At 32.6% G+C, this 19,225-nt stretch overlaps 1 protein-coding gene across 3 annotated transcripts in view; it reads right to left on the bottom strand.

Moving 5' to 3' along the window:
• The window catches only part of LOC123679792 (TOX high mobility group box family member 4-A-like), a 148,026-nt gene that overhangs the window by 32,755 nt on the left and 96,046 nt on the right, over nt 1–19,225 (bottom strand). Inside the window, exon 1 of one of the 3 annotated variants that reach the window (XM_045617279.1) lies at nt 17,575–17,607. The exons of the other annotated variants lie outside the window; for them this stretch is intronic. The gene's annotated coding sequence lies outside the window, so the exon portion shown is untranslated. Of the gene's footprint in view, nt 1–17,574; nt 17,608–19,225 lie in introns of those variants that run through there. 3 annotated transcript variants of the gene reach the window in all.

Raw genomic sequence — 19,225 nt, 5'->3', positions numbered from 1 at the left:
CACGACTATGATTGTTATTCCTTTGTTTTTCATTTTTATGACGGCGGAGAGATCGCGACCGGCCATTGTTTCCGCGAATTTACGACCTCGGGTTGGGGGGAGAGAGAAAAAACAAACGAAAAAAGCGGTCCAGTACGCGGTCCAACTTTCCTACATGAAAAATTGATATTGTTTCAGCAGAAGCGGTCGAGAAGTTATTTCGTTATTTCAGTTGCAATTGTGTTGTATCATGTCGGTTGCAAAAGGGGTTTTTTTCCCCCACCCCCGGGTGGTTTTAATTTGATATTCGGTATCTAGGAGTGTTATCGAGGCATCCCCGTTCATTTGTCGTTTTCCGAACGGCTTTAATTCCGAACGTTGTTTCGTTAATTTATTTTCGAAATAATCTTTTATTCATATTTTTTCCAACGACAAGTTTTGGGATTGGGAATGTTCGGGGAACGATAGTTTTACGAGCGTTTTGCAATGCCTGCCTGTAAGTTGACCGTTACGTACGAGCTTGGTGAACTTTGGAACGGATTATAAAATGGGAGTTGTAGAAGTTCTTTATTGCGTTGTTGGACTAGATTGAATTTGGTTGCTTTTAATGTAAAATCACATCAACAACACGAATACTGGTAAAATCTTAAAAACTTAACTCTTAAACTTTGCACAGGGGTGTGTTATTTTTATATCTTATCGTTGAATGAAATTCCGAAATAATGAAATTAATTTTTGATTATATTGAAAACTTTCACGCTGAAGCTATTTTGGCTTCATGCTGCCGAATTCCTTTCAATTCGATGTGGAGATTTCAAAAATCCAAGACATTCTAAAATTAAATATAAAGACTATTGAAAAGATAGTTGATAATCTCTATCACTAATGGTAAAGAACTTGTAAGATTCAGAATGTAAGGTCGAATTCGACAATATGAAAACTAATACTAAATATAAGGCCAATTGAAAAATCCCCACAGATGGCGGTACTAGTATTGAATCCATAAGATTTTTATTCAGTACCAACCTTCAAACGATACGTGTCAAAATTTGACAGGAGTCCGACCATTAGTTTGTGAGATGTGGGTTGTGATACTAGCTACTTTTGTTATTTGAAAAAAGATAAAATTAAATAATTTCGTGTGCTGATGAAATATTACTTTTTGAAGCCAAAAAATTAAGTTGAAGCAAAATCTTGGTTCGATGAAAAGTTTTCGGGGTGTGCACCAGGAAAATCAACCACCATTGATTGGTATGCTAAGTTTAAACATGGAGAAATGAGTACCAAAGACGGCGAACGCAGTGGACGCCCAAAAGAGGCTTTCACCGACGAAAAAATAAAAAAAAATCACAAAATAAGTTTGAGTGACCGTAAAATGAAGTTGATCGAGATAGCAGACATAGTGAGAATATCATCAAAACGTGTAAATCATATAATAATAATAATAATAATAATTGACTTGATTCCCACAATACAAGATCAAATAATTTTACAAAAAAAAGAAAACCTCGAAAATGTGAGAATAGGCGGAGTCCAGTGATGCACCTAAGTACATCTTCTGTTCAACTCAACCTAATATATATCATTCACGAATATTTGTACATGAGAAAGCTGTGTGCAAAATGGGTGCAGCGTGAGTTCACAATCTATCAAAAGCAACAACCTGTTAATGACTCTGAGCAGTGGTTGAAGCTGTTTAAGTGCAATAAACCTGATTTTTTGCGTCAATATGTGACTATGGATGAAACATGGCTCCATCATTTTACTCCGGAGTCTAATCGACAGTCAGCTGAATGGACTGAACATGATGAACCGAATCCCAAGCGAGGAAAAACACAACAGTTAGCTGGCAAGGTTATGGCATCAGTATTCTGAGATACTCAAGGTTTAATATTCTTTGATTGCCTCCAAAAGGGCCAGATCATCAACAGCGATTATTATATAGCGTTATTGGATCGTTTAAAGGATGAAATCGTTTAAAAACGGCCTCATTTGAAGAAAAAAAGGTGTTGTTCCATCGGGACAATGCTCCGTGTCTCAAATCAATGAAAACAATGGCACAAGTGCATGAATTGAACTTCGAATTGCTTTTGCATCCACCGTATTCGCCAGATCTGGTCCCCAGCGACTTTTTCCTATTCTCAGACCTCAAAAGAATGCTGGCTTGAAAGTAATATAGCGCCAATGAAGAAGTAATCACCGAAACTGAGACTTATTTTGAAGCGAAAGACAAATCGTACTACAAAAAATGTTATCGAAAAGTTGTAAGATCGCTATAATCTCTGTATCGCCCTCGAAGGCAACTATGTTGAACAATAAAATCGAATATTGCCAAAAAATGTATTTTATTATGGTAGGCTAGGGACATTTCAATTGGCCTGTTAGCTATGAGCTTTGGTTCCTTAATTGAAGTGTTTTCTAATGAGATTTTTCATTTAAATATTGGAAAAAAGGGTATATTTTGAAAGAATACAATGGATGTTTATTTCATTGAAAAAGGTATTCCATAAACGATATCAGCTAAATGGCCACCACGTCTACGATTGCGGCACCATATCTTTTTTATGGAATTTACGATGGTCAATTCGCACATTTGCAGCTGTATGTTCTTGTTGTGTTAACTAAACTTTAAAAGCCTTAAGACCTAAGTCTTCATGCAAAATAATGTCGTTTGTCGATCATCAAAACTAAGGGCTACACCAGCAATATTCTCAGTTGTTCTTAAGCGACGTACACGGTTTCGATTCTTCACATATCTCACTTGTCCTAACAGTTCAAATTTTTCCACCACTTTCACTTTTGCCGAGAAAGAAAGCTGAAATTCATCTGGAACCATCTATATCTCTGTTCAAAATGGTCTGAATTGTATTTTTCGAGGGGAAATGTTCAAACAGAGACCAAAAGTGATTAAAAAGCTTCCTTTACCTTCGGTAAAGTCGAAGGCAAAACGATCGAGTGAATAAAACCCAAATTGCCGGGCACTTGAAACTGAAACCACAACAGTAAATCAGAAATCTGGTAACTCAAACTGATTCTCCGGAAACACAATCGCAAGGGGCTAAAAGATATTAGTGTAATTTCGTTTTATCATCATCTTATCGCATTTAATTAATCCGAAACTTTGATCGTAAATGAAAATTGGTTGAATTTAAAAATTCGGAATTACAACAAAAAGTAATTTCAACTTTTAATTAAATTTCCTTCCCAGAGTGTTGGCAAGCTTTGAATTCACGCAGTTGGGCAGTAAATTAACCCACTCCAACTTATTCAATATATCTTTTCCTGTTATGTTTCCACGAATATCTGATTACAAATATCCCGACTCTGTTCGATATTCCGTTATGTGCTCATTTCATATCGTTATGAGGTTAATATTTGAAAATTGTCCATTCCGAACAATTGATATAAATCATTCTTCCATTTAGGCCAACAACATAGCGTCTGACAATATATTCAGTTGGCTCATTACATCCACTGTCTCTAGAGACACCATTAGAACTCAACAATATACAAAAGTTAGTATCAGGATTCAATTCTTGATGGAAAATAAAACACATTTACTTTTCATGAACTTTCACTTTCACAATGTGTGTTAATTATGATTTGTTGCTCAAAACAAGTTTTTTTTAATAATATGAATTTACATCGAGGAACATTCAGCTAACATGAAAAAATTCAATGAAACTTTGAAATAATCAAAACAAATTAGAGTGGAAATATAAATATTTTCATTTGATTGAAACAACAACATCGAAGATCAAATTATTAAAAATGGAATTTGTAACTATATATTCCTAGACAATAATCAAATAAATTTCTTTAAAACGTGAAAAATTGCTGCAGCCAAATATAAATTTCTTTCTCTATTTCAGTATCGTAATGAGTTCATTACAGTTCTTAAAACAGTGCCGTAATGAACTATTCACAACATCGTTTTCATTTATATTTTTCGTTTTGTGGTTGTCTACACTGACTTCCGATCCTATCAAATTTCAGCACACTTCAATAATTGTCAATATAATATAATTTGGATATAGTGAAATGATTTGCAACATTATTCTCAATTTCTCTTAATTCTGGTGGTGTTAAATCGATTTCGTCAGACATAATTCACGAATTCAATGCGTAATTTTAAATCATTACAAAATTCAAAACGTAGGACTCATATTCAAATTCCGTAATCTGTCAATTTTCGTAGCAGTCACACCAACTGTCAAAATACAATACAAAAGTCACTAGGATATCTAATCTGAATTTTTCATTGAATTTCGACAATATCTCACAAAACTTGACTGACATAGAGACAATATCGTCTGATACTCTTTACAGAAGGCAATTTCAACACTTATACTTCGTATTCGTGTTGGAATAGGAGCCCATTCAGCAACTTGTTTCAAAATATACTATTACTGACATTTGTAATATTGTGCGCACTATCATTTCATTTTATTTACTTCTCTCAAGTTGTTTATCTGCCCATAGATATGTGAGAATGCAAATCACCTATTCCAGGTGTTTCGCGTATTATAAATAGAATAATCCATTTTTAGAAGAAGATTTATTACGTTTTACTCTAATAAAATATTAACTTCCTGGTATACCTACCGAATAATCAAGGAAGTCCTTGAAATCTTTTCAATGAAATATTCATAACTTACGTTTTGGGGAAATTGATTTCAAGCATGGGTTTGTTATTTCCACATCATGTATTTCTTCTTCTAATGTTCCACAAAATATTCTCGTCATATACTAAAATAGATTTCTAAGTAATCTTGAAGAAGGTTAACACAATTCTAGGTGTAGCACCTTTGGGTATACTAAAGGATTTTCCAATGAGATGTTTCATTTTGAATAGTTATCTGTCACTCTTGAAGCTGTCATATTTGGACATTCGACAATTAAACTAAGCAATTACTGAAAAAGGAAGATACACGCTACAACAAATCATTGACTTTGTTGAAAAAATTCACTACAAAATGGTGAAAATTTTGCAGTTCGCAAAACTAAAGCACCCTTAAGTCGTTTTGAAATAATGGAACTGGTAGAAGAATTTGAGCAAGAACAACTGAAAATATTGTTGCTGTAGCCTGTAGTGTTGGTAAAAAGCCAGATAGGTAGATAAGTAGTAGTAGTAGTTAGCTCTTGAAGTATTCATTATAGGTATATGATTTGCTTGAGTAACCCCCCTCTTTTTACATGTTAAATTTACTGAATTGATAAAAAATATAGGTTCTAGTTTAAAAATCTTGAGTTTTGATGAATTTGAGTTCTCCAAGTTCATGATCTTCTTATAAACACCCTGTAAATTTTTGAAACAAACCGCCGTCTTATAAAACTACGTATTGGCAGAATTGAAAATTAAAAGAGTTTTCACAAAAAAAAACTTTTTTCGGCAACCGTCCGGGAAGTGCTCACTTCCTGGACGCTTTTTCTCTGAGAAAGTAGCATTTCCCGGCCTAGTCCGGAAAGTACGTACTTCCCGGACTAGGCCGGAAAAGAATCATAGAATCCATAGCAACCGAGATAACGGCTGACAGTTCATATGAAATTAGTTGTCAAAAATTTGCATGTTTTTTGATCGCAATCACAATAAAATATGGAAAGCAGCAGCGATAGTGTTATTTTACATGGTTGCCGAAAAAATATTGTACGCAACACGCCCGAAAATGGTTTTTTTGGACTCACAGACTTCCAGGACTCGCTTACGCTCGTCCTGGAATTTTGTCTATTCGTCCAAAAAAAACCTATTTTCCGGACTTATTACGTAAATTACTATTTCTGCAGAGATATTAAAAAAAATGTGAGTCCTCGTCCCCACAATTTTTTTCATAAGAATCCCATCAACTCATGAACCGTTGAGTTTTTATCCAAGGTATGGCATATTGCTGAAATTATCAGCAAAAAAGCTATCTAATGATGCAATAATATACTAGGTGTACCATTCAAAATGAGTAAGTAGTAGTCTGTTTCCGGTATAACCGAAAGTTGTAGAGATCAGAAAATATTTTAGGAATCATAATCACTGTATGAAACACCAACAAGCATAGTTCCAGCAAAAATTATGATATGCTTTCCATGAACGTCTAATAGGCCATCTGGTGAATCACCCTGTATTTGATGTGATGATGATGATGTAAAATCCTTCCAGGCAGATCAAGGAACAATGCAATAACACTAAGTAGTTCCTACAACAAATGACGCTGTGAAAAAACTGGGTGAACCTTTACAGTTACCTCAATATCAGTTAGTTCAAAAAACTCAAACAAAAACTCAACTGTGTCATTGCTCGCTGCCCCCTAAGCTATAATTTCGTACAATGATTGATACAATGAATCTAGAAGGTGGACTGAAAAAGATATAAAGATTGTGTATTGCTTTATCCATCGAAAGTTTTAGGTACTATGATTATTTTCTGTAATAACCACTTGCGTATTTACAATGGAGATAGGAATTTAAATTATATACTGGGCCGTTTGAAAATTAACTTAATAGATGGGTGGGGAACGTAGCAGAAGGGAAAATGATTGCTTATGGGCAAAAAATGAGAATAAAACTTCAGGTTCAAGGTTCGTTGTTAAATGGAAAATGACTATGTTAATGACAATAGAACTTATGCTCATTGAAAAATAAAACAAAATATCGGTGCCTTCAATATGCAACTTTTCATCAATTCAGGATTAATGAATCATAATTTAAAACGGTTTGAAAGAAAATGTAGTATTTTTATATCAGCATGGATGGCGAATCTGAAAGAATCTGATTATTTCTAAACTTGTGTTGTCAACTTTTTGTCTTGTTTCCGATGAATTATGATTCTGCGTATTTATTTCATTCGATTTGATGGTTTTCGATTGAATTCTCATCTCTATACTTACTCATGTTTACTAGAATTCATTTAAAATATGAATTTCGTAAAAATTCGAATGAATCATAAGTAATTTTCTATTAGGAACCTATACATATAGGGAAACGTTCAAAATAGAAAAAGAAATCCAAATTCTGTTTTGTACGGAGTGAAATGTTTGTTTTGACAATCTGACAATGACATTTGTCTTCGAGCGTTGACGTTATGCCATTGCCAAAATATATGAACTATAAGTATACATACATCATGTTCCAAGGAATTATCGTAAGTAATTCCACAAGTGCATCAAAATTACCGATAATTTTGCATGACAGCGTGTTGTCATAAAAACTGCACGAGTTCATTTTCATTTTTTTTTGGTTCTTTCTCAAAAATGAAAATGACCGAATGCAGTTTTTCAAAGAAAACACGCTGGAATGCGAAATTATCCGGTCATTTTGATGCACGAGTGTAATTCGGGGGAATATTTCCCGAATAAACTGTTACATCACTTGTCAAACTGATGTAGAATGGAATTGCCATAGATTCGAACTGTGTAAAATGCATAGAAACTATGCATCTATGAACAGAACAATTATCGCAGTGCTGTTTCGCTTCCTACAATGCAATTATCGCTGTAATTTTCGATAATTGCATTCCATTTACATAGAATTTTTGACAGGAGGGAAATATTCGTAAGTAATTGCACAAGTGCATCAAAATTACCGATAATTTTGCATGACAGCGTGTTGTCATAAAAACTTTCATTTTTGGAGAAAGAGCCCGACACCGAAGGTGGAGGGCTCTTTCTCCAAAAATGAAAATGACCGAATGCAGTTTTTCAAGGAAAACACGCTGGAATGCGAAATTATCCGGTCATTTTGATGCACGAGTGTAATTCGGGGGAATATTTCCCGAATAAACTGTTACATCACTTGTCAAACTGATGTAGAATGGAATTGCCATAGATTCGAACTGTGTAAGATGCATAGAAACTATGCATCTATGAACAGAACAATTATCGCAGTGCAGTTTCGCTTCCTACAATGCAATTATCGCTGTAATTTTCGATAATTGTTCTCCAGATACATAGAATTTTTGACAGGAGGGAAATATTCACCATAATTATTATCACTGCCTGAATTAACTTGGAAAAAGTGCGAATTTTCAATTGAGACCATACAAATTTGATACAGAATAGGTGAAAATAAACCTCAGGTTAATGAAGCAGAGTTATTACCATCACATTCTGAAGTTTAAATCCTCAATTCGTACACAATAGGTTCGATAGTGAGTCTATAATTCTCTCAGTATTCACAAACGAGCTTTGATTTTGAAAATGGTTATTCAGTATACAAATTGGATGAAGCCATCATTATACTATATGAGTGGGTAAGTTACAGATGAGTAATTAGCACGAGTTATGTATACCATTACACCAGTATACTAATGATGCATTATCACTCATGTATAGTATTACGTTTCATCTACTATTGCCCATAATGAACAAAATATTAAGACAAAGTTGTGATCAAATTTCGTTGAACCAAACTGAAAATATCCTAGTTGATATCAATTGCCTTGAGATCATCGAAATATGTTTAATACATTGACAACCACTTGACATTATAAAGTTGGTTTGTGAACAATGCCTTTCAAGGGAAATTTTCTGTAGGTATCTGATCTGGTTGGTCGAAATGGGTGATTCAAAGAGACCATTCTAAATAGAATAAGCAGTGACGATTATTGGTTAAGTATAAGTTCTTTAAGTGTCTTAATTATCTCCGAAAAAATGCGTTAAGTAATGAAATTTGATTTGTGTTATGAGTTTTATTACATAACGCAAATTCAGGGGTGAAATAGCTCCAAAATGAAGCAGTAGTGAATAAAACCATTTTACAGTTTCTAAACCTTGTTGAATCGTGTATCTTTCCTTGATTGAATCGCATTACTTCTCGAACATGAGAAATGCCAAAAATAGTTGCCATTATTACCATTTCGAATTCTATAATTCCAACTGGAAAACTCTCTAGTTCAGACCCAGTCTGAAAATATTCAATTTTCAACAAGAACAAAGTTTTACAACCAGCAGAGATACTAGCAAAAGCGAAACGGGTATTCATTCAAGTTGAAAGTGTGGAGTAAGTGTTATATTTCAGGGGAAAACAAGGAAAACGTCGGCATTTTAAATTGGAAGACATAAAAGACCGTTACTTTCCTTCTATAAATCTTATTACATGAGCATTTAATTTCCATAACAAGTGGAAAATGTTGGAGAATGAATGTGAAGAAGACAGAAAAAAGAAACTGTAGGAGAATTCAGCCTTAAATTTTTTCAAATAGCCTCAATATAGGATATTCAACTTGAACATAAAATGAATGAATTTTTGTAAAGTTGAATGTTTGATTGATAGTGAATTTCGAGGAGAAATAATTTTTTTTTCATATCATATGAATAAAAAACTGCAAATTTTACACAAGAGTTTATTATTTTCTTCTATCTCTCTCAATTCGCGAGTTTCTCCACAAAGAACGCACTTCTTATGTCCCATAGTGAATCAACGTTTTATATTAACTCAAAATATATTGAAATGAATACCTAAATATAACAGAAATTTAGAAAACAAACTTCAAGCGCGCTAAACGACGTGAAACAACCGATGACAATAGGAGAGCATAAGTTGACAAACCTTGGATTTCAGATTCAGAAAATAATAAATATTCTGCTTATTATAAATACGACAATTAGGAAAATATGGGATTCAAAATATTCAATTTTGCATATTCAATCGGGAATCACACAAATAAATATATTTCATTGAATATAATATACATTCATAAGGATATAGTAAAATGGTGGATTTGAAAATATATCACAATCCGACAACGTAATCTAACCATGTTGAGGACATGTAAAAATTGCGTATACTCCCTCTATCTCTGTTCATTACTCTTAATTTCATCTACAGTTGTCAAATATTTCACGTTTCAAAACGTCAATAACTTCAAAAAAGTGTGACTTTATAAATGTCAAAATTGGAAAAAGAATATTTCATCAATCCTACATTTTCTTAACTTTGATCCTTTCAAAAGCAGAATGGCGCATTTGGTACTGATGGTTCGATCCAATTAATTTCACAATCTGCAGCAATACAACACACAAATCATACAGAATGATGCTAGCGTCGATATTTTCAATTTCCCCTGATGCTAGTTTAATCTATTTTCAATATATGCTAGCGTATTGGCATGCAAATTCAGCAGATCCATTGCATCGGCGGAAATTCAAGTAAAAATACAGGGAACTGCATTATTCATCATAACGCATATATATACCAATATTGAAAGAATTCAATATCATGAAGTTACTAGATTATAATTTTATTTTCGATATTTGTTTTGAATTTTCTTCTGAATTCTGTAAAGCTATTATTTTTATAATTAATACTCTGAGGGATGAAAATGACGCACACTTTTTCAAACAAGTGCAAATTTGTGTGAGTTGCATGAAATACTATACTTTTTCTACGACCATTTAAAAAATACACAAAAGTAAATATACAAATATTTCGTTTATTACTTTGGATCCAAGGAAATTATTGATGTCATTTTGCGTTTTTCAATGAAGTATGTTTTCAATTTCCTCACCATAAAAGCAATTTCAAAATCATATTAAATTTAGAATAATCTAAAGTTAATTTTAATCGATTCTGGAGTTATTGCTATCGTTATCTATGTTATTTTATTGATTAGATGACTGATAGTTACAATCGAAAGAATCATCAATAATTTAATGAGGAATATGCTACTTTCTTTCGAAGAGTCGTTTATTAGATGACACCATTTCCGTACTAACTAACAAGTTTGTATCTTTCTTCTGAAGAAAGTGGTATCTCCTCCATTCATAATCATTTCGCATTTCCATCATTCTTGATAACATACATTGAGTTTCTCTGAGAGAAACTAGCTATAAGCAACGCATCAGATAATTTATTTCATTCATGAAAACACGTAGGAGTTATATTGATTCATTAATTTCAATTAATAACCTATAAGTAAAATATTGAAACTGAGATGAGAAGCAAAGTACACAATCCAGAAAATACATCAAACATTATTGAGAACCATGAATTCAATGATCTTTTCCATAACAAATAAATTATAGGTAAATAACAAAAATTGTTTGATTGTACAAACGAACCCTACCACAAGTTATTAATGCTCTACAAGAATTAATAGAGGCTACAATTGAATGGCTGAAGAAATGGAAACTACAATTGAACCCCCTTAAGACCGAGTTAATAATATTCAATCATAAAATTACGAGTTATTCGCCAAGCATCACAATCTTCCAGCACAACATACAGCCTAAAGCTAACCTAAAATATCTAGGATTTCAATTGGATCAAAAGCTGAATTTCAAATACCACAGTAATTCAGTTAAAAAAAGGGTTATTTCCAGAGCTGAAATATTCCGCAGTCTTACCTACAAGGATAAGGGTATTAACAGACAGACTGCAGCCATTATCTATAAAAGTATAGGCAGACCTCTTATAGATTATGGGCACAACCTTTACTTGGGCTGTAGGAGACCAATCATTAGACCACTTGAAACGGCAGAAACAACAGCAATGAGAAAAATAACCAAAATTCGCCATCCGAATAATCCGTTACACAATCCTCCAAACCCATTGCTGTATAAGTTGCTTAAGGTTGAGCCTATAGCAGATAGAATAAGGAAGCTGTCCATGAAATTTGCCCAAAGGCCGAACAACTGGGAAATCCTGGAACCACACTTAATCCAACGAAACCAGCATTCCATGCCCAGAGCAAAATATCCTCTAAAGACCATCAGAGAACATCTTGAGGAGTTCAGAGACAGTCCTGCCCACTGAAGATGCCAATCAATGATTACCACTTCAAAATCTAGTTGATTCACCACTATAATATAATGTTTTTTTTTTTTTGCTTTCCGTCCAAATGTTCAAACTATTTATCTACAAACATTATTTAATCTTATATTTCAGTTATTGTAAATTTACCTGGCTGTAGGACTAATACTGTCGATGGCCATTTGGCCCTTGGGTCAATAAATTGCGTTTATTATTATTATAATTGTTTGATTGTGAGTAGAACAATTCAATTTAATACACAAATGCTAGTGACGCCAAAAAGAGGCTGTCACCAACGAAAAAATAAAAAAAGTTCACAAAATAATTTTGAATGACCGTAAAGTGAAGTTGATCGAGATAGCAGACATTGTGAAGATATCATCTGAGCGAGTACATCATATCATTCACGAATATTTTTACATGAGAAAAATGGTATCGAAAAGTTGGAAGATCGCTATAATCGCTGTATCGCCCCCGAAGGCAACTATGTTGAACAATTAAAACGAATTTTGCCAAAAAAATATGTTTTACAATGATAGACCAGGGACTTTTCAATTGGCCTGTTAGAAGAAGCAGTGCCGGTCATTGATTAAGTATAAGTTCTTTCAGTGTCTGAATTCTTCTTCGAAAAAATACGTTATGTAATGAAATTTGAGTTGTTCAAATAAGTTTCATTACGTAACGCAAATTTGCCAATTGCAGTGGTCAAATAGCTTCAAAATGAAGCAGTCGTAGATAAAAGAACATAAATCGTTAACGAAAGATGAGACCCTGACAAACTTTGGTGTCTAGTGAACATATCGTGTACACTAGACCAGCAGACTAGAATCATGGCTTAATAGATACATCAATTATGAACAATTGGATACTTGGACAGTGCACATGCATCGATGTCGGTGTCACGTGAAGGTGGAATCTGCAATATTCACGTGATGCCCAATCTCTGTGCCAGCAATCAAACGTCCAATTCCGAGACTTGTTCGATTTTTATTTATTTTGGGATTTCAATTTCGACCACAGAATGTCTGATGAATAGAAGACTAGGGAGAGGCGATGCAGAATGCATAAGCTTGCAGGAATATACGATATTATTTTGTCGGCTGTCCTTTCTACAGGAAGAGTTATTATTTCCCAATCTTTCGAACTGGTATTGACAATTTTAGTATTCCAAAACCACCAGCAGTAGGAGTCTATCAATAGTGCCAATAATGAATATTTGTTTCGATGGTGAGGAATATCAGTCACAAGGAACAGCTGTATACAATTTATTGAATGGCAACGTTTCTGAGCATTTAGCCTGATGCAGGAGCTAAATGCTCAGAAACGTTGCCATTGAATAAATTGTATACAGCTGTTCCTAGTGACTGATATTCCTCACCATCGATTTAAATCTTCGGAACGATAATTTTATCTGGAATATTTGTTTCATTCTACAGGATGTCTGGTCTGTAAAAGATTTGTCAAAATTCAGGAAATGACTATTTGATTAAAACTAATGTCTTTTGTTATCTCAAATTTTTTTCAAATTGTTTCAATTTCAAGTTACTTAGACCAAAGTCGAAAAATAAGACTTATCAGCATTTTATAGAGATGTTACTCAGAAAGGGTGTTTTTTTTCAGTTATAAGGAATCATTTGCTGCAGTTTCTGAAAATTTTCTTCGATTATTTTCTGACTTTATCTCTAGAAATTGAAGATCTTTTACTAGAAAGCTATCAAATCTGGAAAACAAATGAGGATACCGTTTTTCCTAGAAAAAATATAGGATCAACCGATCTTAATTTCAATGAAGAAAATGCCTCCCGAATTTTCGACATATCTTTACCAAACACTCTGTATGAATTCAATTCGAATGTAAAGACGCAACCATTCAAATTACATTTTTGAATTATACAAAATAACTTTTAGAACCGTCATTAAAAAAACGATTCATCAAACAATTAGTTGAAAATATACAGAGTGTCTCATTTAAAAGTGTCCACCCTCAATAACTTTTTGATGACAGGGGGACATGAACTGGGATACAAAGCTTTTTTTTACTAGCAACCCCCTGGAGAAGGGTAGTTCTGTAGCACAAATGTATGCATGTATTCAAATTTGTATGAACCTGCAGTTTGTGTTCTATAAAGTGAATATTCACAAAGTTACAGTGTGTTTTTTATGGAATTATGGTACCGATAAAACTAAATGAAACAGAGATGTTATAAGTGATCGTATAATTTCTATTGAAAAAACAAAATTTTTAACAAACAGTATTAGATTGCATGCAGCTTTTGAATGGGACACCCTGTATACCTGACGAATCTATACTATTGGGCAAAAACAGTTATTTTTATATTTAATTAGGTCAGTGAGATAAACGCGGTGGAGTAAACTATTTCTGGGTAGAATTTTATACAAATTAAGCTTTCATCGACTTCAAAAAAGATGCGAATTGCCTAGGCGAATGGTAAATGTACAGACTTTTTCGAATCTGAAAAGTTTTCTAGGAGAATTGAGAATTTTTTTCGATAGATTCAAAAGACCTTTTTTGGAATGAAGAGCTAAATAGTACAAAAGATGAATTGTTTAACGAATGAGTATAATAAAACAATGTAATAATTGTTGAACAGAAAATACGATCACTAATTTGTTCAGCCTTGAAAAAAAAATATGCGGAAATTCATCATTATCTTCTTCAACAATAATTTGTTTTCCACTACTATCAGAACTTCCACTAAATATTTGAAAACTTATGATTTATGAGTGGAAAATTCCCCGCCTATCCATATAAAAATTGTTTAAGACTTTGTAGTTATTGATGGAATGCTGATTTCAACACATATTACACATATTTACTCTTTTGATAAATGTTTAGATTTATCATAAAAAATTGCCATTGCATTAAATTTGCATAAACGTTCATGTTTTTATGGTACTTCCATATTATGTTCTGTTATAATTATCTATATTTTTTAAAATTGATGTTTCTACAAGGTGTTCTAATCGGTATAGAAATTTAATTACCTCTTGCGTAAACAATTAACTGTGTTTTTAAATTGGAATTGGAAAATAGAAACCACAAAATGAAAATATCAATGTTTCAAATCAAGACTTCATTATCTATTGTAGATTCGTCAACATTATAAATAAGTCTGAGACTTATATCCATATTCTCGAAATTTCATTTCTTCGAAAGCAATAAATTCTTCCGTTGAAAATTAACTATTACCTCATACGCCGCAACTGTTTGTCTAGATGAAAAAAAAAACAATGAACACAAGGCAATTTATATCTGAGTTCAAGTTGATTTACAGCAAGATGCAAATTTTCTATTGGCTCTTCCTGTCATTTAGGTCATTTAATGTAATGGAACTAATAATTCCAAGTTGAATTTTATTTAATTGGTTAGATTATTGCTAGTTGACCCCGTCAATAAAATTGTTTTTGAAGCGTATATTTAGAGTGTGTTTTCTATATCAAACTCGATTCTGGAACAACAGAAGTACGCAGTCATGAAACGAATGAAATTTGTATGAATTCACCCAAAAACACTTTGGAAAATTTTTTCAGGAATAAATTGTTCATTTTTTTCAACGAAACATAAGTGAATAAAATTGTCATTCGATAATTTACCGTATATTCTATTCACATGAATGAAATGATTATAAAATGAGGAAGGTATTGATGAAATCTTCAAACATTTAGTCATACATGACCTTCAAAATATGAACACAAGGAATCACTCATTCTCAAATGAAGTCGAACCTTGAGGTTAAACAAATATTTTCAATAATGACGAAGAATGGAATCATGCTATATTTGTTCATCTAAAACTGGGATTTAGATACCTAAATCTTATATAAACTGAATTATCTTCATATACAGAAAGAAGAAATAAAAAAATAAAAAGTTCACTCAAATACCAATAACATAGATATGACAACAGTGGAAAATTCAAATAATCACCACGAAAGCTGCTTTCAAATGAATTTTCGAATTCGTGAATTTCTAATCAATGGAATTCACGACTTGAAATTCAGGACCTAAGATGTTCATCCAGATAGGCAGCAGTAGAAACGAGTTCATGATCATGACTCAGCATATCAGGCCATCGTTGAGAAACATTGGATACACATAATTTATTATCATCCTGAAATGAATTCCTAAAAAATCTCCCTCATCTTGTGAAAGTCATAAAATATTGTTGATCAAAATTTACTTGGCTACATGTGAAACGCTAGCACTTGTAAAATAATATTCATGAACTGTATAATAAGCGGGTCTTTCAAAGACTTTATGAAATATCTGTTGATGTTACTCAAATAAAAGAATATCCTCCATATAAGATGCACAGAGAGATGAAAGGATCCTTTGAGTGTCCTTTCGGGAGAAACAGAGCAGAGAAATTGAAAATGGAAATGAGAATCTTGAAGAGGTAAGATATGTGAAAATATCCAAGGGGGGGAGAAGTGTTCTATATACAAGAGCTGAAAGGGGGATTCTGAAGGGGAAATTTGAATATATTGGAGTCAAAATGATTCCTTTTCGGATGTAGATGCTTATTTGCATCCGGGATTTCGTGATCCACGCAAGAAAATATGGAATGAAATATTTCGAAAATTACGAAATATATATATGAATACAAAATTAGTCTCGGAGGAGTAAAGAACGATCAATTCAATTTATTATACTACTTTATTTTGAATAAACATTATTATTATTATATTATTAAGAACTGAGCCTGCTAATAGGGCCCTCTAAGGCCCAGTTTCACCAAATGCTTTAATCTTGACTTGGCTCTTAAGTGAGGCCTTAGATCAAAATTAATGTAATGTAGCGTTTCACCACACTCCAAAGCGCCATTTAATCGACCAATCGCGATTTAGCACTAATCGGCCATTTTTGGAGGATTATAACCTTTCAAGTTGAGATTAATAATTATTTATCAGTATGGAACTCTTGTCTATGTAATTTTTTTTCCGGAAATTTCTAATTTTTGGGGTAATTTTATCAAAATATGACTATATGTATAGGCTCAATATTTCTCATTCAAAATACACGTAAACTTTGTTTTTGTGTTTTATGAAATTTATTGCCAAGAATAATTTATTGATATGTTTGATTGAAATATTATTTAAGAAGCAGTTAAACTTGTTGATAAAAGTAAATAAGTTAATAAAATTACTTATATAGTTTTTTTTCCAGAATGTGTGGTTTTGTGAAATGGGATAATTGCTTTTGAACGTCTGCAAGTTTCCGACATTTCGAAGCACATCACTCGACATTTTCGGCAAAAATTAACTTTGTTTTTTGTTTACAAGATGACAAATGATTTGAAATGTTATGAGTTATGAATGAATGACACCTGACACCTAGCGCCAATGGTGGTCATCACTGATAATACGATACAGAACACTATATAACTTTTTGTTCACAACGTTGCCAAATGGTTTGACTATTTAATCGCGATTTGGTTAATCGCGATCATCTTCGGACGGGTTGATGCATGGTGAAACAGAAAACACTGTTAAGCCTGCTTTAGTAACAAGCGGAGTTTAATCAATCTGGGATCAAGTGGTGTTTGGTGAAACTGGGCCTAAGACTTTAAAGGCTTTTATACATTAATTTTTTAACATTCAATGCTATTTCTATATTGCAATTGATATGTACTTATGATTTGTTAATAACTTCAACGACAAGTTTTCAGCAATGAAAAATATTGATCCATCCATTCGAATAGTAGCCTAGTTACATTCTGTTGAGATAAGAATTCAAAGAATTACTGATACAAAACTATAATGTTGATAATTATGGTTGTGATAGTAAACTGATGAAATAACTAAAGGAGAAATATTCATGAGAAAAATGTCTTACATACCAATAAGTCAGACTGCTAAGATGAATGGCTTAACCTACCTAGAACAAAAAATTATAAATCAGTTATGTTGATGGTAATAATATAAAATTACATGATAGATTCAGCAATATCAGCACAGAATCTATCGATTATTCTTGAGAATTTAACACTCATACAAAGGAAATTTTTTTCCATGAATTGATAGTTATTCTCTACTCAACAATAATTGACTTGCAAAATGTAAGAGTAGAAATCATTTCTTAGAAAGAACGTTTCTGCAATATTATAATGAATAACAACGTATTTATGTAATAACATTATTTCTGAAAAAGAGTAGATACTTAATTGGAAGGTATAAATTGAATCCTCCGTTAATGATGAACAATGATTGTGGTTACTGAACCTCTAGAGAGAATATTAGTTGAGTATTGGATGGTTCAAAGTATCTACTTTTCGATCATCCAAACGCAATTTACTTTTTTTGAATATTTATTTTTATTTTTTAATATTATTATTATTTTATATATATTATATTTATTTTATTTTTTATTCTTGTAATCACACTCTTATCCACAAAATCTTCATAAGCGTTTAATGAATCGTTTCGACAACTATGTTGTCATCTTAAAGAACTAAAAGTTACGGCAACTTATAAGCGATTATCGCTTATAAAAATTGTGTGGATTAGAAAAAGAACTTGTGAAAAACTGTTTTCTAATGCAAGGTAGTAGAGAAAGAGGCAAGTTTAGTATTCTTTCTATCATATTGAAGAGTTTGAGATGGGTATCACAGAGTTACTTCCCTAAGAAGTGGAAACCAGCGTGCAACATGCAATTCATTTAACTTCATTAAATCCTTCACACTTGATTGCACGTCCATTATTGAGCTGCTGAAATAGCAATTTTCATTTTAATAAAGGACGGTAAAACGCTAGGCGAAGAGTTTAACACGGAAACTGAAATTTATGATGGAATTAGCTAGATCTAAACCATAATAATTGAGCTAGAAGAAAACGGAAAACAGTGTTCCATTATAATATGAGGATTTTTTCAGGATATAAATTAGATGGATTTGGGTATTATCGTTATTATAACTGTACGGACTGATCCCAGTTTTTTTAATATTCGCTGCAACCGTTATATTTATCACAGCTTCAAAGTAGTTGCAGAAAGGATAATTATTGTGAATTTTCTTGTATGAATTTTTAACAATGAATTATAATTATACTTCAAGAATTCTATGATAACTATATAAATAAACTTAGGCGAAGTTGAAGAAGTCGAAATAGTCAATTCACTGAAACCAATATCCAATTTCGTCAACAGCATACAATATAATGTTCTGCGAAGTGAATTACAGGGTGATTCACTCCGATGGCCTATTAGACGTTTATGGAAAACTAATCATGAGTTTTAGCTAAAAATTTGCATGTTGGTGTTTGAGACAATGATCTTTCTCCATAAAATATCTTCAGATCTCTATACAACTTCCGGTTATACCAGAATAGTTATTTATAATACAAGTGCAGAAGGCATTGATATTCTTCCACGAGTTCAAAATTCAAAAACGAGCCACGAAGTGGCGAGTTTTGGAATGAACGAGTGGTAGAATGAGCCTTCTGTACGAGTATTATACATTATTTTCTCTAATTCATTGCATTTTCATTGAAATT

This window comes from Harmonia axyridis, chromosome 5 (assembly GCF_914767665.1).
Source record: "Harmonia axyridis chromosome 5, icHarAxyr1.1, whole genome shotgun sequence".
NCBI classification, from domain to species: domain Eukaryota; kingdom Metazoa; phylum Arthropoda; class Insecta; order Coleoptera; family Coccinellidae; genus Harmonia; species Harmonia axyridis.
The sequence above is the reverse complement of the archived record's forward strand: the minus strand, read 5'-3'. Positions and strand labels throughout refer to the sequence as shown.